Source organism: Somniosus microcephalus, chromosome 5 (assembly GCF_052327205.1).
Source record: "Somniosus microcephalus isolate GS21.2 chromosome 5, FLI_Smic_1.0, whole genome shotgun sequence".
Taxonomy (NCBI): Eukaryota; Metazoa; Chordata; class Chondrichthyes; order Squaliformes; family Somniosidae; genus Somniosus; species Somniosus microcephalus.
In genome coordinates, this window is record NC_140991.1 from 20,634,856 (window position 1) to 20,658,128 (window position 23,273).

General features: G+C 45.6%; 1 protein-coding gene across 1 annotated transcript in view; it reads left to right on the forward strand.

Annotated features, from left to right (window-relative positions):
* The first annotated feature begins 6,224 nt into the window (after window positions 1-6,224).
* adcyap1r1a (adenylate cyclase activating polypeptide 1a (pituitary) receptor type I) overlaps window positions 6,225-23,273 on the forward strand; it is a 368,079-nt gene continuing 351,030 nt past the window's right edge. The window contains exon 1 of the mRNA XM_085987415.1: window positions 6,225-6,425. The gene's annotated coding sequence lies outside the window, so the exon portion shown is untranslated. The remainder of the gene's footprint in view (window positions 6,426-23,273) is intronic.

The following is a 23,273-nucleotide window of genomic DNA, read 5'->3' on the forward strand; positions in this document are numbered from 1 at the left end:
TGGTTAGCCAGTGACAGGGTAACACAAAGAATTCGACCCAACACAATTGTCGCTAAGCAAAAGGAAAAATATCTGTCATATTGGGCAGAAACAACAAAAACCCAAAGCAAACTCAATTGCTACTTGGCCCTAAACAGACAATACAACATAGCTGATTACCTGACCATGGTTAAGGATAGCAAACTGAGAAGAACCTTGACAAGGTACAGACTTAGCGAACATAGCCTAGCGATCGAAAAAGGCAGACACAGGCAGACCAGGCTGCCAAGAGAAGACAGGATATGCTCTCACTGCAGTCAGGGAGTAGTTGAGACAGAGATGCACTTCCTCACAGCCTGTGGAAAATATCAGGGCATCAGAGAGAATTTCTACCAAAAATTCTCACAAATATGCCCTGAATTCAGAAACCTGACTGACAACCAAAAACTCCCATTCCTACTGGGGGAGGAGAGAAGCTGTGTAATGCTGACGGTGCACTGTGTTGCAGCTTGCCATGAGCAGAGGGACAACCAGTGGACTAGGACAAGAGTATATATAAACAAGGCGAATGTATATTTATAAACTCGGGGATGTACCTGTTTATACACTGTATGAATGGAACTGCATTTATGTGTTCAACCATAAATGTATTTTGATGCTTTGGCAACATAAGATGTACCTTATCATGCCAATAAAGCGATTTGTATTGTATTGAATACCTTGCCGTTGAAACTGAGAATAGATTGGCCTCAAAGGTTTCAATGGAGCGGATTTTCACTGCCCCCGACTGGCAGAAACCAGGCCGAAGGTTAGGGTGGGGTAGAGCGGTTAAAATAACAGGAGTCACCTACCCTCCCCGCGATGGGAAAGACCCCCCGATCACAGAGACCCCTCGATCACAGAGACCCCGCCCCCAATCACAGAGACCCCGCCCCGATCACAGAGACCCCTCCCCCGATCACAGAGACCCCTCGATCACAGAGACACCTCCCCCGATCACAGAGACCCCTCCCCCGATCACAGAGACCCCTCGATCACAGAGACCCCACCCCGATCACAGAGACCCCTCCCCCGATCACAGACACCCCTCCCCCGATCACAGAGACCCCGCCCCCGATCACAGAGACCCCGCCCCCGATCACAGAGACCCCTCCCCCGATCACAGAGACCCCTCGATCACAGAGCCCCCTCCCCCGATCACAGAGACCCCGCCCCCGATCACAGAGACCCCACCCCGATCACAGAGACCCCTCCCCCGATCACAGGGACCCCACCCCGATCACAGAGACCCCTCCCCTGATCACAGAGACCCCGCCCCCGATCATGGAGACCCCGCCCAGATCACAGAGACCCCACCCCGATCACAGAGACCCCACCCCGATCACAGAGACCCCTCCCCTGATCACAGAGACCCCGCCCCCGATCACAGAGACCCCACCCCCGATCAGAGACACCCCTCCCCCGATCACAGAGACCCCTCCCCCGATCACAGAGACCCCTCCCCCGATCACAGAGACCCCGCCCCCGATCAAAGAGACCCCTCCCCCGATCACAGAGACCCCTCCCCTGATCACAAAGACCCCGCCCCCAATCACAGCGACCCCGCCCCTGATCACAGAAACACCTCCCCAGATCACAGAGACCCCTCCCCTGATCAGAGACCCCTCCCCCGATCACAGAGACCCCGCCCCAATCACAGAGATCCCGCCCCGATCACAGAGTCCCCGTCCCGATCACAGAGACCCCTCCCCCGATCACAGAGACCCCTCCCCCGATCACAGAGACCCCACCCCCGATCACAGAGACCCCGCCCCCGATCACAGAGACCCCGCCCCCGATCACAGAGACCCCTCCCCCGATCACAGAGACCCCTCCCCCCGATCGTGGCCACACCTCCCCTGATCATGGCCACACCTCCCCGCGATTGCGGCAATAACCCTCCCGCCCTCTGATCACAAAGACCTCTCGCTAACTGATGGGGGCTGATCCCACGGGTCCCCAGCTGCGGCCTCTTGCCGCTTGTTTGTGACGGCTGTTGGGCAGGAGTCTGCAGCAGGTTAATTAAATGAGGCCTGGCCTTTAGGATCGGCCAGGCCTCCACGTACCCGGCCTCACAGGATTTTTGCCATGCTTCCCGGCACCCTCCCGCCTCCCCAGTCATATCGGGGCCAGTATGCCTGTGATATCCATTGGCATTCTTGTCCATTTAATTCCTTCCTCTTCTGCACATGGGGACAATTTTTACAAAGTGGTTTCAGCATTTCTACACCACAAAATGTACAGACCAGCATCTGCTGTGAGTTTGCGTTTTGACTTTGAAGGCGAGACCTCACCCCCGGCATTGATTGTTGGTGCTACCAGCTTACCCGGGCAGGAGGCGCCCATGATGGGATATTCGCCCACCTGATAATCCGGGACAAAATTAATAGTCACTTGGACAAGTGTGGATTAATTAAGGAAAGCCAGCACGGATCTGTTAAAGGCAAATCATGTTTAACTAACTTGATCGAATTTTTTGATGAGGTAATGCGATTGACGTAGTGTACATGGATTTCCAAAAGGCGTTTGATAAAGTGCCACATAATAGGCTTGCCTGCAACATTGAAGCCCATAGAATAAAAGGGACAGTGGCAGCATGGACACGAAATTGGCTAAGTGACAAGAAACAGAGAGTAGTGGTGAACGGTTGTTTCTCGGACTGGAGGAAGGTACACAGTGGTGTTCCCCAGGGGTCGGTACAAGGACCACTGCTTTTCTTGATATATATTAATGACTTGGACTTGGGTGTACAGGGCACAATTTCAAAATTTGCAGATGACACAAAACTTGGAGGTATAGTGAACAGTGAGGAGGAGAGTGATAGACTTCAGGAAGACATAGACAGGCTGGTGAAATGGGTGGACACGTGGCAGATGAAATTTAACACAGAAAAGTGCGAAGTGATACATTTTGGTAGGAAGAACGAGGAGAGGCAATATAAACTAAAGGGTACAATTCTAAAGTGGGTGCATGAACAGAGAGACCTGGGGGTATATGTGTACAAATTGTTGAAGGTGGCAGGGCAGGTTGAGAAAGCGGTTAAAAGGGATCCTGGGCTTCATAAATAGAGGCATAGAGTACAAAAGTGTGGAAGTTATGATGAACCTTTATAAAACACTGGTTCGGCCTCAACTGGAGTATTGTGTCTAGTTCTGGGCACTGCACTTTAGGATGTAAAGGCCTTAGAGAGGGTACAGAAAAGATTTACGAGAATGGTTCCAGGGATGAGGGACTTCAGTTGCATGGATTGACTGGGGAGGCTGGGGTTGTTCTCCTTGGAGCAGAGAAGGTTGAGAGGAGATTTGATAGAGGTGTTCAAAATCATAAGGGGTCTAGACAGAGTAGATAGAGAGAAACTGTTCCCATTGGTGGAAGGGTCGAGAACCAGAGGACACAGATGATTGGCAGAAGAACCAAAGGCGACATGAGGAAAACTTTTTTGGTTATGATCTGGAATGCACTGCCTGAAAGGGTGGTGGAGGCAGATTCAATCACAACTTTCAAAAGGGAATTGGGTAAGTACCTGAAAGAAAAAGATTTGCATGGCTACGGGGAAAGGGCGGCGGAGTGGGACTTGCTGAAGTGCTCTTGCAGAGAGCCGGCACAGGCTCGACGGGCCGAATGGCCTCCTTCTGTGCTGTAACCATTCTGTGATTCTATGATTCTGTGATTCTATGATTCTGTGATTCTATGATTCTGTGATTCTATGATTCTGTGATTCTATGATTCTATGATTCTGTGATTCTATGATTCTATGATTCTGTGATTCTGTGATTCTGTGATTCTATGATTCTATGATTCTGTGATTCTATGATTCTGTGATTCTGTTATTCTATGATTCTGTGATTCTATGATTCTATGATTCTGTGATTCTGTGATTCTATGATTCTGTGATTCTATGATTCTGTGATTCTGTGATTCTATGATTCTGTGATTCTATGATTCTGTGATTCTGTGATTTAATGATTCTATGATTCTGTGATTCTATGATTCTGTGATTCTGTGATTCTATGATTCTGTGATTCTATGATTCTGTGATTGTGTGATTCTGTGATTCTTTGATTCTATGATTCTGTGATTGTGTGATTTAATGATTCTATGATTCTGGTGACCAGGCAGGTCCAGCCTACATTTCCTGAGCCGTGTTGAACACACCGCTCCCACATCACCTGGGAATGGACATGGAAGAAGACGACCCACCTTGAAGAAACTGCCAACACTTCCAGTTTCCATTTCCATGAACACTGTCAGAGGTGCCGTCTTTCAGATGAGACGTTAAACCGAGGCCCCGTCTGCTCTCTCAGGTGGACGTAAAAGATCCCGTGGCACTATTTCGAAGAAGAGCAGGGGAGTTCTCCCCTGGTGTCCCGGCCAATATTTATCCCTCAATCAACGTAACAAAAACAGCTTATCTGGTCATTATCACATTGCTGTTTGTGGGAGCTTGCTGTGCGCAAATTGGCTGCCGCATTTCCCACATTACAACAGTGACTACACTTCAACTAGTACTTCATTGGCTGTGAAGCGCTTTGGGACATGCTGAGATTGTGAACGGCGCTATAGAAATGCAAGTCTTTCTTTTCTTTTTCTTTCTTCCGCTATCTCGGCACAACATTTTGACTCAGTTTGCTGCAAGTCAAACTCCAATAAACCCTGTTATGTTTACTTCAAAGGGAGCTTGCTGTACACCTGCTACCCGTGTGTAAGGTCCCCCAGAATAGAAACAATAGGTGATGCAGTATGGGAGCCAACATCCAACATGTCAGTTGACAGCTGAAATTGAGGTTAATTTGAGATGCTATTTTTTTGGTTGCCTTTTGGTTGGCTTTACAGAACATGTCTCAAATACTGCAAGAGCACGGCCTTTTCCTAGAAAGCTTTAGTTCCAACGAACTGGACTTGTCCATCTGCCTGCGCAGCTGTGAATAGACTCGAGTCAGATTTTGGATCCAGTCTCTCCCATGTGATGCTGTTCAAGGCTGAACAACGACGGCTGCTGGACAGGAGATCAGAAGGGACATTGAGGAAGTGATTGTTGGCAGGACTGGTGAGACTTTTTAAGAAGGAACCTTGGCACAGTAATTCCCCTAAGCCGTCTCCAATTTGACCCGTGCCACGGGACTTGGCTTCTGCCACACTATTCATCTACCACGGTATTTCTTCTTCTCCATGTACTGGGGAGCGAGCTGTAGCCTTTCCGAAAAATACACAATGCTTTGAATAGAGGAGCACAGAATCCAGGCTGACACTCCCGGTGCAGTGCTGAGGGAGTGCTGCACTGTCGGAGGTGCCGTCTTTCGGATGAGACGTTAACCCGAGGGCCCGTCTGCCTTCTAAGGTGGACGCAAAAGATCCCACGACTTCTATTCAAAGAAGAGCAGGGGAGTTGTCCTGGCCAACACCGATCTGGCAGTCAACATCACTACATCAGATTATCTGGTCATTATCTCACTGCTGTTTGTGGGATCTTGCTGTGTTCAAATTGCCCACTGTGTTTCCTACATTACAACAGTGACTACACTTACAGCCAGTGAAGTATTTTTTGAAGTGTGGTCACTGTTGTAATGTAGGAAACGCGGCAGCCAATTTAGGCACAGCAAGATCCCACAAACAGCACTGTGATAATGACGGGATAATTTGTTGTAGTGATGCTGATTAAGGGATAAATATTGGCCGGGACACCGGGGATAATTCCCCTGCTCTTCTTCGAAATAGTGGCCGTGAGATCTTTTACGTCCACCTGAGAGGGCAGTAGGGGCCCCGGGTTTAACGTCTCATCCGAAAGACGGCACCTCCGACAGTGCGGCGCTCCCTCAGCGCTGCACTGGTAGGTGTCAGCCTAGATTTTTGGGGCTCAAGTCTCTGGAGTGGGGATATAGCAAATAATAATTTTAAAAAAAAATCACCCTGGCAGTTTATGCGGTATGTTGTCCCTTTAACCAGCCTCGCTGGCGGGTGTTCAGCTCCTGTCTCAACACCACGAATTGGGTAAAGCGCCGATTTCAAGGCGTTTTGCGAACATCACCCGCCCACTGCGCCGATTGGATCGGGGAGCCAACTTCACTTCCATCAGGCCGGCTCAATTGGGCACATCGCCGATTTGACAGCTGGTTGGAGGGAGGGCTGTTGTCCCCTTTAGTGATTTCAAGACGGGTCCTGCTTTGCACATCTATCATTGTGTCTTTTTTTGGGGGTGGGGGGAGGAGACTGGTGGAGGAGCGGTGTTACACTAACTGTATAATTTATACATGTTCTGTCATTGCAATGAGAGACGTGACTTGACTACTTGTGTCTATTCCCCCCACCCCCCTCCTCTCTCTCTCTCCTCTCTCTCCCCTGTCTTCTACCGCAGCCAGCTCCAGGTGAAGAATCGGGGACCAGCTCGCTGGAAATACGACCGAAAGACGGTGGGTGAATTTCGGCGTCGAAAGTTTCTCTCTCGCTCTATCTCTTTCTCGCTGTGTTTTCCGCGGACAGAAATAAAGATTGAATTTGAGAAGAGGGAGGTAAAGAAAGAGGCTCCTGCCTATAAAGGCAAGTCTGGGTCAGTTTCGGTGGCTTTGAAACTGACACTGTTGGTGTGACATTGATGGAAAGTTGACCAAGAGCGGGAAAGGCTGCCGTGGCCGCCGCTGAGTTGATCGGCGCAAGGCTGACTTTCCGCCACCACCTTCTCGCCTCCTTCTCCTCCCTTATTATCTTAATAAACGCTTGTATGCATTTTATTTATTTATTGTTTCCGACAATGCAAGCGTTTACGTGTTTGCAATGATGATATATTTCTGGAGATCCAATTGTATCTGATCAAGACTGCGCTTGTTGTATCAGTTCTAGGAAATGCACCCGCACTGCTATTGAAAGGTAACTTGTTTTTTTTTTAAAGCTTTGCTTGGGGTGCAATTTTAATGTTATCGACCAGTATTGATACAAATGTCTACACAGTCTGTCTCTTTCCCCCTCCCCTCAAACAGATACCGCATGCAAAAAACTGGATTGCGAGCTGATGCGCTGAGTCAGAAAGCAGACAATTCCCTGGTTGATTTTTTTTAAAAACAGTTTTTATTTTTTGTTATTTCCAGCCGGGGGGTGGAGGAATTAGCACATTATTTTAATGATGAAGAGCACAGTTTTTTCTCTACCCCCTCCCCCCTCCCTGTGATTTCCCTCATTGCCAAAATTCTCACGTTTAACCTTTTCGAAGGCTTTTGGGAATCGAATTTTATATTGAGTTTGAAAGTGATTTTGTTAAATCCGAAACCAGTGTCTTAAATCTTAAATCTACCTAGGTATGAGGGGCGAGTTGGCTGAGGTAGATTGGGAAACTACATTAAAAGCTGTGACAGTGGAAGAGCAATGGCTAGCATTTAAAGAATTAGTACATAATTTACAACAAATATACATTCCTGTAAGGCACGAAAACCCCACAGGAAAAGTGGCTCAACCGTGGCTAACAAGAGAAGTTAAAGATGGTATTAGATCAAAGGAAGAGGCTTATAATGTTGCCAAAAAGAGTAGTAAGCCTGAGGATTGGGAGGATTTTAGAATTCAGCAAAAGAGCACCAAGAAATTGACAAAGAAAGGGAAAATAGAATATGAGAGTAAACTAGCGAGAGATATAAAAACAGACTGTAAAAGCTTCTATAGGTATGTAAAAAGGAAAGATTAGCGAAAGTAAACGTGGGTCCCTTACAGGCTGAGACAGGAGAAATTATAATGGGGAATAAGGAAATGGCAGAGAAATTAAACAAATACTTTGTGTCTGTCTTCACGGAAGAAGATGCAAAAAACTTTCTGGAAATAGTGGAGAACCAAGGGTCTAGCGAGAATGAGGAACTAAAAGAAATTGGTATTAGTAAAAAAGTAGTTCTGGCGAAATTAATGGGACTGAAAGCCGATAAATCCCCTGGACTTGATGGCCTACATCCTAGGGTTTTGAAAGTGTTGGCTATAGAGATAGTGGATGGATTAGTTGTCATTTTCCAAAATTCCATAGATTCAAGAACGGTTCCTGCGGATTGGAAGGTAGCAAATGTAACCCCACCATTTAAGAAAGGAGGGAGAGAGAAAATGGGGAACTACAGACCGGTTAGCCTGACATCAGTAGTAGGGAAAATGCTAGAATCTATCACTAAGGACATGGCAAAAGGGCACTTGGAAAATAATAATAGGATTGGGCAGAGTTAACACGGATTTATGAAAGAGAAATCGTGTTTGATGAATCTGTTAGAGTTTTTTGAGGTTGTAACTAGCAGAATAGATAAGGGTGAACCAGTGGATGTGGTGTATTTGGATCTTCAGAAGGCATTTGATAAGGTGCCACATAAGAGGCTATTGAACAAAATTAGGGCTCATGGGATTAGGGGTAATATACTAGCATGGATTGAGGATTGACTAACAGACAGAAAACAGAGAGTAGGAATAAACGGGTCATTTTCGGGTTGGCAGGCTGTAACTAGTGGGGTACCGCAAGGATCAGTGCTTGGGCCTCAGCTATTCACAATCTACATCAATGATTTGGATGAGGGGACCAAATGTAATATATCCAAGTTTGCTGATGATACAAAGCTGGGTGGGAATGTAAATTGTGAGGAGGATGCAAGGAGGCTTCAAGGGGATATAGACAGGCTAAGTGAGTGGGCAAGAACATGGCAAATGGAATATAATGTGGAAAAATGTGAAGTTATGAATATAATGTGGAAAAATGTGAAGTTATCCACTTTGGTAGGAAAAATAGAAAAGCAGAGTATTTTTTAAATGGTGAGAGATTGGGAAATGTTGGTGTTCAGAGGGACCTGGGTGTCCTTGTACACGAATCACTGAAAGTTAACATGCAGGTACAGCAAGCAATTAGGAAAGCAAATGGTATGTTGGCCTTTATTACAAGAGGATTTGAGTATAAGAGTAAAGACGTCTTACTGCAATTGTATAGGGCCCTGGTGAGACCACACCTGGAGTATTGTGTACAGTTTTGGTCTCCTTACCTAAGGAAGGATATACTTGCCATAGAGGGAGTGCAACGAAGGTTCACCAGACTGATTCCTGGGATGGGGGGATTGTCCTATGAGGAGAGATTGAGTAGACTAGACCTATATTCTCTAGAGTTTAGAAGAATGAGAGGTGATCTCATTGAAACATACAAAATTCTTACAGGACTTGACAGGGTAGATGCAGGGAGGATGTTTCCCCTGGCTGGGGAGTCTAGAACTAGGGGTCACAGTCTCAGAATAAGGGGTCGGCCATTTAGGACTGAGATGAGGAGAAATTTCTTCACTCAGAGGGTGGTGAATCTTTGGAATTCTCTACCCCAGAGGGCTGTGGAGGCTCAGTCGTTGAGTATATTCAAGACAGAGATCGATAGATTTTTGGATATTAAGGAAATCGAGGGATATGGGGGTAGTGCAGGAAAGTGGAGATGAGGTAGAAGATCAGCCCTGATCTTATTGAATGGTGGAGCAGGCTCAAGGGGCCAAATGGCCCACTCCTGCTCCTATTTCTTATGGTCTTATGAATTGGTGGGAAGTGTAAATACTTCAAGACGAGAAATGTGAATAGGAATTCGCAGGCCAGTTGGTAATTGAGCATTTGTCATTTTCAGGAACTGGCTGTGGGGTGAAATTCCACTGCAAGAATGTGCGGTTACCTCATTGAAGCCGCTTGAGTTTTATAATTGAGATGTGGTTGTTTGTGTGTGTGAGGAAGACAGCACACAGCCCCATAATAATACACTCATTAACATCAGTGGAAGGTCCACTCTCGGCGCTGCTGCCAGCTCTGACTAAATGTGACCGACGCAGCGATCTGTCAAAGCCTTACCGGTATATTGAAACTCGCCGTGCTATGGAATACAACGCTCTGCGTAGAACTTGCAATTGGCATTAATAGCCAAGAGTCTCGACACTTAACAGGAAAAGTTGCATTTATAATGAATTAGGTGATCGAGTAGGAAAAAAAGTCTGCATTTTCCAACTAACAAACAGATGATCTGGTCATTACTACAGTGCTTTTAGTGGGAGCTTGCTGTGGGCAATTTGGCTGCCACGTTTCCTACATTACAACAGCGAGTACACTTCAACAAGTACTTCATTGGCTGTAAAGCACTGTGGGACGACCTGAGGTCGTGAAAGGCGCGGTATATAAATGCAAATTCTTTCCTATCCGTTCTCTTTTGCTTTATATTCAGTGTTGGTACAATTCTGATTCCCTTGGGTTTCACAGCTACCAGACATGGCAGTGTTAAATGGCAAATGTTGATGTTTAAAGCTTCCATCTGCATCTTCAACCAACAGGGATGCTGCATTGAATTCAAGATGAGGTAGTTGCTCTGAGGGGGGTGATTTTTGGTTTTCCCGTCCCCTCCCCCTCTCTCCTCCGCGATGGACCGCTCCACCTGTTGTTGCCACCCCTCCTCAGTCGCATCTGTCGACTGCACCTCTGGAGGCTTCACAGCACTAACTAAATCAATAGCAAAATACTGCGGATGCTGGAAATCTGAAATAACAACAGAAAGGGCTGGAAACACTCAGCAGGTCAGGCAGCCTCGAGGAGAGAGAAACAGAGTCAGCGTTTCGGGTCAAACCCTTCGTCAGAACTGGAAAAGGTTAGGGAGGAGAGATTTTTAAGCAGGGGCAGGGAGGAGGGGAGGAAGGAACAAAGGGAAGGTCTGTGATAGGATGGAAGGCAGGTGAGATTGAATGACAAAAGGGATGATAGTGCAGGGCAAAAGGTAATGGGACAAGTTAAGGAACTAAAGATGGCTCCAGATGATGTGTGGATGATAATGGCAGCAACATTAACAGCTACCATGTGAGAAAACAAGCGAGAAAAGCAAACTATGGGGGCCAATTTATAGTCTAAATCCCCGCTCGCATACCTTGGGGTGAAAGTGGAGCGCCACCTGTTGACTTTCTTTGTCCCAGTATTTGATCAGAGTGTCTATTGCCGCCACTGTGTCAGCCAATGAATTAGAAGTGGTGGCAATAGACACTCTGATCAAATACTGGGACGAAGAAAGTCAACAGGTGGCGCTCCACTTTCACCCCAAGGTAGGCGAGCGGGGATTTAGACGATAAATTGGCCCCTGCAGTTTATTTTCCTCTCTTGTTTTCTCACATGGTAGCTGTTAATGTTGCTGCCATTCCCCCCCCCCTTCCTTTTTTTTTCTCTCTCTCACATGGCAGCTGTCTCCCATTCTGCCAGCGCATTTCACACCTAATCTAGAGCCGTCTTTTGTCTCCACTAGTCCTATCACCATCTCGTCTCGTTTTGAATACCTCTTAATGTCTCTTCACTTCTCTTTTGTTCTCTCCCAGCCTGGCCTTTCGATCTATTTCATTTCCTGTGCTTTTTCAGTCTTGACAAAGGGTTTTGACCCGAAATGTTGACTCTATTTCTCTCTCCACGGATGTTGCCTGGCCTGCTGAGTTTTGCCAGCATTTTCTGCTGTTATTTCGGATTTCCAGCATCCACAGTATTTTGCTATTGAACTAGAAGTGGGGTGGGACTGATGGTAGGACTCGCAGCAGCAGTGTGTATTTTACAGCAAACAAAGTCTGTTTAAACAGCGCACTGCAGCAAACAGTCTACAGAGTCTATTTTAAAGAGTCTCTACAAACTATAGCAAATGGAGCGAGTGACTGAGACTACAGCAATGTCTCCCGATTAAAGCAGGGTACTTTCTCCAGAAAAATGCCACGAGTGGAGGATAGTTACATAAAAAACTACGTACGTAAAATCAACCCCAGTCACTTACAGCAGTGCGGTCTAATCTTGGCTTGTTCCCCTTCCTTTTCTGAGCTGGCATCCGTGGCCCTGCTTACAGAATTTGTGGTTCTGTTTGTCAGTTTCCTTTTAAGGTTTTGGAAACCTCAGAAAGGTTTCTCCGAGGCCACGTTGACTTCATTATTCCCAGTTTCCCCCCCCCGCCCAGATCAGGTACCTTCTCAGTATCAGTTCAGTTGCTCGCATCAATGCTCTCGCCCAGGCCAGGATATCTCTACTGTAGCAAGGTGACCAGAATTATCCACGAGTAGGCCAGGTGGTGCTGAACGAGTGCCCTATATAAGCTTCCTGTGTCAGCCGTGGATCAGTGGTAACGCTCTCACCTCTGAGGCAAGAAGGTCATAGGTTCAAGTCCCACTCCAGAGATTTCGGCACATAATCTAGGCTCACACTCCCAAAGGAACACTGAACTGTCGGAGGTGAGAGTTTGCAGATGAGACGTTAAACCGAGGCCATGTCTGCTCTCTCAGGTGGACATAAAGGATCCCATGCCACTATTTTGAAGAAGAGCAGGGGAATTATCCCCGGTGTCCTGGCCAATATTTGTCCCTCAACCAACATCACTGAACCAGATTATCTGGTCATTATTACAACAACAACTTGCATTTATTTAGCGCCTTTAACATAGTAAAACGTCCCAAGGTGCTTCACAGGAGTGTTATAAAACAAAATTTGACACGGAGCCACATGTGATATTAGGGCAGAAAGCTTGGTCAAAGAGGCAGATTTTAAGGAGCGTCTTAAAGGAGTGCCTTGTGCATTGAGTGCTGTTGGAGTTTTGCTAAGTGGGAGAAAAATCATTTAAGTGTATTTTGTGAATTTTAGTGTGTTAAGAAGTCAATTATTTGAAGTAAGTTTAATTTTTTAAGGGTTTTTTAAACTCTTGGGCAGTTTAAACAGGAAGTAGAATCCGGGTATAAAAGGGGAGGGGCTAGTGCAGTGCACGGAGTGCCTTGTGCATTGAGTGCTGTTGGAGTTTTGCTAAGTGGGAGAGTTCGGATAAGTGGGAGGTGAGGGTGTGTTTTTTGCTCTGTTTTATTCCCCACTCCCAGGCTTAGACAGCACTGCGGAGGCGGAGCAGCGAGACAAGTCAACCAAACAGGCTCCACAGACAGTATTCAAGGAGGAGGTTGGTGATCAGCTGGTTGGTTGGTTTTCTTCCTTCTCTTCTCTTTCATACCTTTAAGTTGGTAAGTCCTATTGAATAGTGGTGTGATATTATCATATATATCCGGGCAAGGTCTTCATAACTAATAATAAGAAATTAAATTAATTATATAGAATGGAGCAGGTGATGTGTTACTGTTGCGAGATGTGGGAGCCGTTGAACCCCATTGAGGCTAACGGTGATTACATCTGCGACAAGTGTTTGCTGCTAGAGGAACTCAAGTTCCATGTTATGGAGCTTGAGACCGAGCTTCGGACACTGCGACACATCAGGGAGGGGGAGAAGTTCCTGGACTCTATGTTTCAGGAGATGGTCACACCTATGAAGTTAATTACTGCAGATGTAGTCCGTGGTCAGGGACAGGACGGTGTGACTACGAGTGAGGAAGGTACAGGGATCCAGGATGTAGTGTTGAAGGAGACGCAGCCCTTGTTCTTGTCCAGCAGGATCGAGGTTCTTACTCCCTGTGAGGGCGGGAGCGGGGACTGCAGGGAGGATGAGCAACCTGGCCACAGCACCGTGGTACAGGGGGCCATTCAAGTGGAGGGAGTAAAAAGAAATGTTGTAGTGGTAGGGGATAGTATCATTAGGGGGATAGATAGGGTTCTCTGCAGTCAAGAGCGGGAGTCCCGAAGGCTGTGTTGCCTGCCTGGTGCCAGGGTTAAGGACATCTCTTCTGGGCTGGAAAGAAACTTGCAGTGGGAGGGGGAGGATCCAGTTGTCGTGGTCCATGTTGGTACAAACGACGTAGATAGGACAAGGAAGACGGTTCTGTTAAAGGAGTATGAGCAGCTAGGGGTCAAATTAAAAAACAGAACCTCAAGGGTAATAATCTCTGGGTCATTACCTGAGCCACGAGCGAATTTGGCTAGGATAAATAAAATTAAAGAGTTAAATGCGTGGCTCAAAGACTGGTGTGGGAGAAATGGGTTTTGCTTCTTGGGACACTGGCACCAGTACTGGGACAGGAGGGAGCTGTTCTGTTGGGATGGACTCCACTTGGCCAGTGCTGGGACTAGAGTCCTGGCGAATCATATAACTAGGGCTGTAGAGAGGGCTTTAAACTAATTAGTTGGGGGGAGGTTTCTAGAGAGCAAATAATAGAAATGACAACAGAGAAGGTCATAGACTTAGGTAGCAGTGGGGGAATTAAAAAACAGAATGTGTCAGGAAGGGACAGAGGGTATGGAGTAAAAAGTAAAGTACTAAAAAGGGAAAAAACAGGAACTAAGTGTTACAAAACATATTTGAGAGTTCTTTATCTGAATGCACGTAGCATTCGTAACAAAATGAATGAGTTAACGGCACAAATAATGACATATGGGTATGATCTTGTGGCCATTACAGAAACATGGCTGCAGGGTGACCATGACTGGGAATTAAACATACCAGGTTATTTAACAATCAGGAAGGACAGGCAGGAAGGGAGAGGAGGTGGGGTGGCTATGTTAATAAAGGAAGGAATCACTATAATACAGAGAAATGATATTGGGTCAAAGGAGCAGGATAGTGAAACAGTTTGGGTGGAGGTAAGGAATAATAAGGGGAAAAAAACACTAGTGGGTGTAGTCTATAGGCCTCCGAACAGTTGCAACTCTGTTGGACGGAGTATTAATCAGGAAATAGTTGAGGCTTGTAATAAGGGAACAGCTATAATTATGGGGGATTTTAATTATCATATTAACTGGACAAATCAAATTGGGCAGAGCAGCCTTGAGGAAGAGTTCATTGAGTGTATTAGGGATGGGTTTCTTGAGCAGTATGTAACTGAACCGACCAGGGGGCAAGCAACCTTAGATTTGGTCCTGTGTAATGAGACAGGATTAATTAAAAATGTCCTAGTAAAGGATCCCCTTGGAATGAGTGACCATAACATGGTTGAGTTCCATATTCAATTAGAGGGTGAGAAGGTTGGATCTCAAACAAGCGTGCTGAGCTTGAATAAAGGAGACTATGAAGGTATGAGAGCGGAATTAATTAGAGTGGACTGGGAAAATAGATTAAAGGGTAAGACGGTACATGACCAGTGGTGTACATTTAAGGAGTTATTTTACAACTTCCAAAAAATATATATTCCACTGAGGAAAAAAGGGTGTAAAAGAAAAGTTAGCCATCCGTGGCTAAGTAAAGTAATTAAGGATAGTATCCGACTAAAAACAAGGGCATATAAGGTAGCCAAATCTAGTGGGAGGATGGAAGATTGGGAAGTCTTTAAAAGACAGCAAAAAATAACAAAAAGATTGATTAAGAAAGGGAAGATAGATTATGAAAGTAAATTAGCAAAAAATATAAAAACAGACAGTAAAAGTTTCTATAGTTATATAAAAAGAAAAAGGGTGGCTAAAGTAAATGTTGGTCCCTTAGAGGATGAGACCGGGAAATTAATGGTGGGAAACATGGAGATGGCAAAAACACTGAACAATTATTTTGTATCAGTCTTTACAGTAGAGGACACTAAGAATATCCCAACACTGGACAAACAGGGGGCTCTAGGGGGGGAGGAACTAAATACAATTAAAATCACTAAGGAAGTGGTACTTGGTAAAATAATGGGACTCAAGGCGGATAAATCCCCTGGACCTGATGGCTTGCATCCCAGGGTCTTGAGGGAAGTAGCGGTAGGGATTGTGGATGCATTGGTAATAATTTTCCAAAACTCACTGGACTCAGCAAAGGTCCCGGCAGATTGGAAAACTGCTAATGTAACACCCTTATTTAAAAAGGGTAGTAGGCAGAAGACTGGAAACTATAGACCTGTTAGCCTAACATCTGTGGTTGGTAAAATGTTAGAGTCCATTATTAAGGAGACAGTAACGGGACATTTGGATAAACATAATTTAATAGGGCAAACTCAGCATGGTTTCATGAAGGGGAAGTCATGTTTAACAAATTTGCTTGAGTTTTTTGAGGAAGTAACATACAGGGTGGATAAAGGGGAACCAGTGGACGTAGTGTATTTAGACTTCCAAAAGGCATTTGACAAGGTGCCACACAAAAGATTATTGCTCAAGATAAAAAATCACGGGATTGGGGGTAATATTCTGGCGTGGGTGGAGGATTGGCTCTCTAACAGAAAGCAGAGAGTTGGGATAAATGGTTCGTTCTCAGATTGGCAACCAGTAACTAGTGGTGTTCTGCAGGGGTCAGTGCTGGGTCCCCAACTCTTTACAATCTATATTAACGATTTGGAGGAGGGGACCGAGTGTAACATATCAAAGTTTGCAGATGATACAAAGATGGGACGGAAAGTAGTGAGTGAGGAGGACATAAAAAACCTGCAAAGGGACATAGACAGGCTAAGTAAGTGGGCAGAGATTTGGCAGATGGAATACAATACTGGAAAGTGTGAGGTTATGCACTTTGGCAGGAAAAATCATAGAGCAAGTTATTATCTTAATGGCAAGAAACTGGAAAGTACTGTAGTACAAAGGGATCTGGGGGTCCTGGTGCACGAAACTCAAAAAGTTAGTATGCAGGTGCAGCAAGTGATTAAGAAGGCCAATGGAATGTTGGCTTTTATTGCTAGGGGGTTGGAATATAAAAACAGGGAGGTATTGCTGCAGTTGTACAAGGTATTGGTGAGGCCGCACCTGGAATACTGCATACAGTTTTGGTGTCCATACTTAAGAAAAGACATACTTGCTCTCGAGTCAGTACAAAGAAGGTTCACTCGGTTAATCCCGGGGATGAGGGGGTGGTCATATGAGGAGAGGTTGAGTAGATTGGGACTCTACTCATTGGAGTTCAGAAGAATGAGAGGCGATCTTATTGAAACATATAAGATTGTGAAGGGGCTTGATCGGGTGGATGCGGTGAGGATGTTCCCAATGATGGGTGAAACTAGAACTAGGGGGCATAATCTTAAAATAAGGGGCTGCTCTTTCAAAACTGAGATGAGGAGAAACTTCTTCACTCAGAGGGTGGTAGGTTTGTGGAATTTGCTGCCCCAGAAAGCTGTGGAAGCTACATCATTAAATAAATTTAAAACAGAAATAGATAGTTTCCTAGAAGTAAAGGGAATTAAGGGTTACGGGGAGCGGGCAGGAAATTGGACATGAGTCTGGGTTCGGAATGGTCATGGCCCTGTGGGTAGTGGAGTGGGCCCAGGGGCCGTGTAGCCTGGTTCTGCTCCTACTGTGTTCTAATTCTGTTAGATTTCAGGAGATGGTTTTATTCCTGTTCCTGGCTGGGGTGGAGATCGCCTTTACAGAAGGTAAGTACTGTAGAAAATATAGGGACAGAGTGATCTCCTGGAAGAATTTCAATCGCCTAGATGGGTCGGAGAGGAATTTCCCAGATTTTTTTCTCCCAAATTGGCCATTGGGTCTTTTATCTGGTTTTTCGCCTCTCCCGGGAGATCACATGGGTTTGGGTGGATGGAGAGTGATAGAAGATTTGAGGTTAGGATCAGATCAGCCATGATCTTATTGAATGGCGGAGCAGGCTCGAGGGGCCGATTGGCCTACTCCTGCTCCTATTTCTTATGTTCTTATGTTCTTATGAAAGAGAGGTGGAGAGATTTAGGGAGGGAATTCCTGAGCTTAGGGCAATTAAAATCGGGGATGCTCAAGAGGCCAGAATTGGAGGAGCTTGGAGGGTTGTGGGGCTGGAGGTGATTACAGAGATAGGGAGGGGCGAGGCCATGAAGGGATTAAATTATCACATTGCTGTTTGTGGGAGCTTGCTGTGCACAAATTGGCTGCCACACTTCCTACATTACAACAGTGACTACACTTCAATAGTACTTCCTTGGCTGTTACTTCAAACATCCAGTCACTATTGTTGTGTAGGCAAATGAAGCAATTTACAATCAGCAAATTAATGAATGACCAGAAAGTCTATTTCTCATGATGTTTTGTTGAGGAATGAATTTTGGCGAGGGCACAGTGAGACCACCTTGCTCTTCTCCAAGTAGTGCCATGGGATCTTTTTACATCTGCATGATAAGGCCTTGCCTTAACATCTCACCTGAAAGATGGCACCTCTGACAATGCAGCACTCCCTCAGTATGGCATTGAAATTTAGTAGGATCTATAAATCTAATAATTCAATCCTGACATCATATCAAAAAAAAATCTCTTGAAATCACTAGGCACTGAGTTTTCATGGAAACTGAAGCCAAAAAACACCAGGTCCAAGAAATGATTTCCCTCATGGGACAAAATGTCTTGGACAGATTCCCAATAGGATATGACCAGTTTTTATGGGTAAGTTTGAAGACTTTCTTGTGAACGATGCAAGTGTTTCTTGTGTTATAACTAGAATTTTTTGGTGTATACAGCTGCATGGCTGATCAAATAAAATGGGCGTTCAAACAACTCAGAAAGCTTAAACAACAACAGGAAATGCTGGAAGCACTCAGCAGGTCAGGCAGCATCGAGGAGAGAGAAACAAGAGTCAACGTTTTGGGTCGAGGACCCTTCGTCAGAACTGGAAAAGGTTAGAGAAGTCCGAAAGCTTGTTTGCTGCGAGTTGGGTTGTTCTGTGCTAGTTGCTGCTTCATGAATGGTGGCTTTGAGGAAAACAAAGAGACTCGATTGGTTTGTTTCACGCTAGTTGTTAACTGGTAGCCTTTTCTATCAATCTCCTGAATGGAGATAGTTTCTAGAGATATTAAATGGAGCCTCTTCCAGAAACTCTATAAAACCAGTGGCCACACCTGAGAATAACCATCATTCCTGCTGTTTTTTTGCGCAATGTGTAGTGGGGAATTATACAACATTATATAATATGAGTAACCGGAGGCACAGCACGTGGTAAGTGCAGCATGCTTGAGAGGAACAGCTGACTTTGGGCCTATATGGTTTTCCTCACTTCATGTCTGTGTTTATTGTAGACTAATTGATAGAGATTGATTGCGATGGCTAGTCAACAACTCCCATTATCGTTGTATTGTGCGACTACCAGGATGGTAGAAGGTGAACCAGATGGACCTTGGTCATTATTCCTCTAGCAATTCCCACGTTCTCATGTTCCGAACATCTGGAGTGAAAAAATTGCTTCCTCGTTACGATTGGAAAATTGTGCCCAGTGAGCATCTAAATTCCCAACGTGTGGTTCCGGCCGGGAGCGCTTTCCACCAGCAGCACAAGGGCAGAAAATTACCCCTGGAGTTTGAGTGACAATCAGCAACAGTGGTATTAATTTCATAAGAACATAAGAAATAGGAGCAGGAGTAGGCCATTTGGCCCCTCGAGCCTGCTCCGCCATTCAATAAGATCATGGCTGATCTTCTACCTCATCTCCACTTTCCCGCACTATCCCCATATCCCTTGATTCCCTTAATATTCAAAAATCTATCGATCTCTGTCTTGAATATACTCAACGACTGAGCCTCCACAGCCCTCTGGGGTAGAGAATTCCAAAGATTCACCACCCTCTGTGTGAAGAAATTTCTCCTCATCTCAGTCCTAAATGGCCGACCCCTTATTCTGAGACTGTGACCCCTGGTTCTAGACTCCCCAGCCAGGGGAAACATCCTCCCTGCATTTACCCTGTCAAGCCCTGTAAGAATTTTGTATGTTTCAATGAGATCACCTCTTGTTCTTCTAAACTCCTGGAGTATATAGGCCTAGTCTACTCAATCTATCCTCATAGGACAATCCCCCCATCCCAGGAACCAGTCTGGTGAACCTTCATTGCACTTCCTCTTGGGCAAGTATACCCTTGCTTAGGTAAGGAGACCAATGCTTTGTATTTAAAGGTTAGTCATTTATTCTCTTGTATCTATTGGTCCTTCTGATTTCATAATTTAATAGAGGTGAATTAAAGATTAGGCAAGGCTGGCCAAATATCAATCAGCTGCTCTGTGTGTGTGTACGTATGTACCACTTTTTACCAGGAGCCTTGCATCTATTAATCAGTGACGCTTAACTGGGACTAGCCTCTCTAACTGAACCATCCAGTTGAGTGAACCAGCAATGGAGAAGTTCATGAGATTTGTAATCAGGACCAACCAATTGGAAGTGAGAATCCCAATCCGGGAATGGCGTGCCCTGACATCAGTCAATTGTTGTGTACACGTGCTTGGGAGCAGTGCAATCCACAAGCATATATTTGGGAAATAAACTGATGTGACCATGTGCACAACTAGTTTTAGGTCAGTCGTGTGGGTTCTGATATAATGGGGTGTGTACAGTCAGAAGGATTGCCGGTTTAGACGGCAGCTATACACAGGGTTATTTATTTCGTATTCCACAGGCAGGTCTTTTTCCATAAGGGAAAATAAATGACTAGAAAGAGACCTGCAGTTGTCGACGGCAGTAACAACAACTTGCATTTGTATAGCGCCTTTAACGCAGCTTCACAGGAGCGTAATCAGACAGAAATTGACAGTGAGCCACGTAAGGAGATATTGGGACAGGTGAAAGAGGTGGGTTTTAAGGCGCGTCTTCAAGGAGGAGAGAGAGGTTTAGGGAGGGAATTGCAGACCTTGGGCTGCTAATGGTGGGGCGATGGAAATCGGGGATGCGCAAGAGACCAGAATCCGAGGAGCACAGAGTCCTCAGAGGTTTGTCGGGCTGGCCAGATCAAAGTAAATCTGAATCACGCTGATAGTCTGCCTGTTGCATATTCCCAGCGTGTTAAGCTCAATGGCATATCCTTCATCGACATATGGTATCTCAGATGGTGGCTAGATAAGAACAGATGCTACTCGTCACCAATTCGTTTGGCCAGACAGACACACACACACGTACACACACACAGACAGACACAAACACACACACAGACACACACATACACAGACACAGCCATGCACACAGACGCACACAGACACACACAAATTTGCACAGACACCGACGCACACAGACACACACACACACAGACACACACACAGATGCACACACAGACACAGACAGACACACACACACAGAATCACACACACACACGCACAGACAGATACACACACAAACACACACACTCAGCAGGGATCGGTCCTATTTATATATATATATAAATGATCTAGACAAGGGAACTAGATGTAATATCTCCAAGTTTACAGACGACACAAAGCTGGGTGGGTGTGTGTGCTGTGAGGAGGATGCCGAGAAACTCCAGTATGATTTGGACAGGTTGGGTGATTGGGCAGAAGCATGGCAGTTGCAGTATAATGTGGATAAATGCGAGGTTATCCATTTTGGTGGCAAAAACAGGAAGGCAGATTATTATCTGAACAGCAATAGATTGGGAGAAGGGGAAGTGCAACGAGACCTGGGTGTCCTTGTGCACCAGTCGCTGAAGGTAAGCATGCAGGTGCAGCAGGCTGTTAAGAAGGCAAATGGTATGTTGGCCTTTGTAGCGAGAGGCTTCGAGTACAGGAGCAAGGATGTCTTGCTGCAGTTGTACAGGGCTTTGGTGAGACCACACCGTGAGTATTGTGTGCAGTTTTGGGCGCCTTATCTGAGGAAGGATGTTCTTGCCATGGAGGGAGTGCAGCGAAGATTCACCAGACTGATACCTGGGATGGCAGGGATGACGTATGAGGAGAGAATGGGTCGATTGGGCTTATACTCGCTGGTGTTTAGAAGAATGAGAGGGGACCTCATTGAAACTTATAAAATTCTAACAGGACTGGACAGACTGGACGCAGGAAGGATGTTCATAAAGTATCGACTTGATGATTTACGAGGTAGATTTAGATTTCTAAAAAAGCTTTTGATAAGTGCCCAGTTAGAGACTCTGAGCTAAAATGAGTTTCCGTGGCCTTGAGGGGGTTATTGCAAGGTCAATCACAATTTGGCTAAAGGACCATTTGCAAGCGGTGGTTTTAAGAAAGGTGGCTGCCTAGTTGGGTTTGTGCTGGATCCCAACCTGTTATGTTTATTAACCATCTGAAGCAGGGCATACGGTTATTAAATTCGGGAATGATACGACCTTGTGCTGTAGAGGCAGGATCTCGGAGGAAGGAAATTGATTGGAACTAGATCTGGACAGATTGGACAAGTGGGCACAAGATAGGACATGCCCTTCAAATGAGAAACATTGTGCAGTTAGATGTGTGGTATTTGGGGATAGGGTATAACCTGGGATGGGGAGGAAGAGAAACTTGTAAGTGATCATTGACTACTCCCTAAACGTTCAAGTCCAGTGTCAGTTGGATGCAGCCAAAGCAGACAGTGTCCTGGTCTAAAATAACAACAGAAAATGCTGGAAAAACTCAGCAGGTCAGGCAACATCCGTGGAGAGAAATTTGAGTTGACGTTTCGGGTTTGACCCTTCTTCAGAACAGTGTCCTGGTCTATATTGCCTAGACTGTTCAGTATAAAACTAGGACCATGATAATAGGGTTATATAAATCTTTGGTGAGACCTCATCTGCAGTAACGTGTACCCTTTGGTTTCATCACCTCAAGGAGAACATTCTGGTTCAAGAGAAAGGCAATGCGGGCAATCCCTCTGGATACAGACTGAATGCCTTGGGTTAGGATTCTCTGGAGAGGCACAGACCAGCGAGAAGTGGGGCGAGCACATGGCCTGATGGTTGTTTCTCATTCTAACTATAACATAACGCAAGGTGACCCTTTGGCCTGTTTATGTGTCAGCCGTGGCTCAGTGGGCAGCACTCTCAAGTCCGAGTCAGAATGTTGTGGGCTCAATTCCCACTCCAGAGACTTGAGCACAAAACCTCGGCTGGCTCTTCAGTGCAGCGCTGAGGGAGTGCTGAACTGTCGGGGGTGCCGTCTTTCGGATGAGAAGTTAAGCTGAGGCTCTCTCTACCCTCTCAAGTGGCTGTAAAAGATCCCAAGGCGCTATTTCGATCAAGAGCAGGCAAGTTCTCCTGGCCAATATTTATCCCTCAACCAACATCACGAAAAACAAATGATCTGGCCATCGTCACATTGCTGTTTGTGGGAGCTTGCTGTGTAAAAATTGGCTGCCGTGTTTCATTACAACAGTGGCTATGCTTCAAAAGCAGTCCATTGGCTGTAAAGCGATTTTGGATGTCCTGAGGTCGTGAAAGGCGCTATCTAAATGCAAGTTCTTTCTTTATTTGGCCTCATCCTTTCAGAATACTGTTGGGCACATTGGAGAGTTGACAGTTAATTATCAAACTGAACTATAGTAACCATAACTGGTCGATGGACCAGCAGGTTGTCTGGGAAACACTAAGAGAGATGAAACATGGAATAGGAACAAAGGGGTTCTGTTCCATTCTAGATGTCCGCTTATCAGCTGGAATGCAAGGTTGGGCTGGCGAGAACGGGCATCAACCATGAGTAACTAATGACAAACTGCAGTCCATAGTATAGATGCAGTGGAATCATAAGTCGGGAGGAATCCCAAGGGATTTGACAATCCGAAGGTCTGTT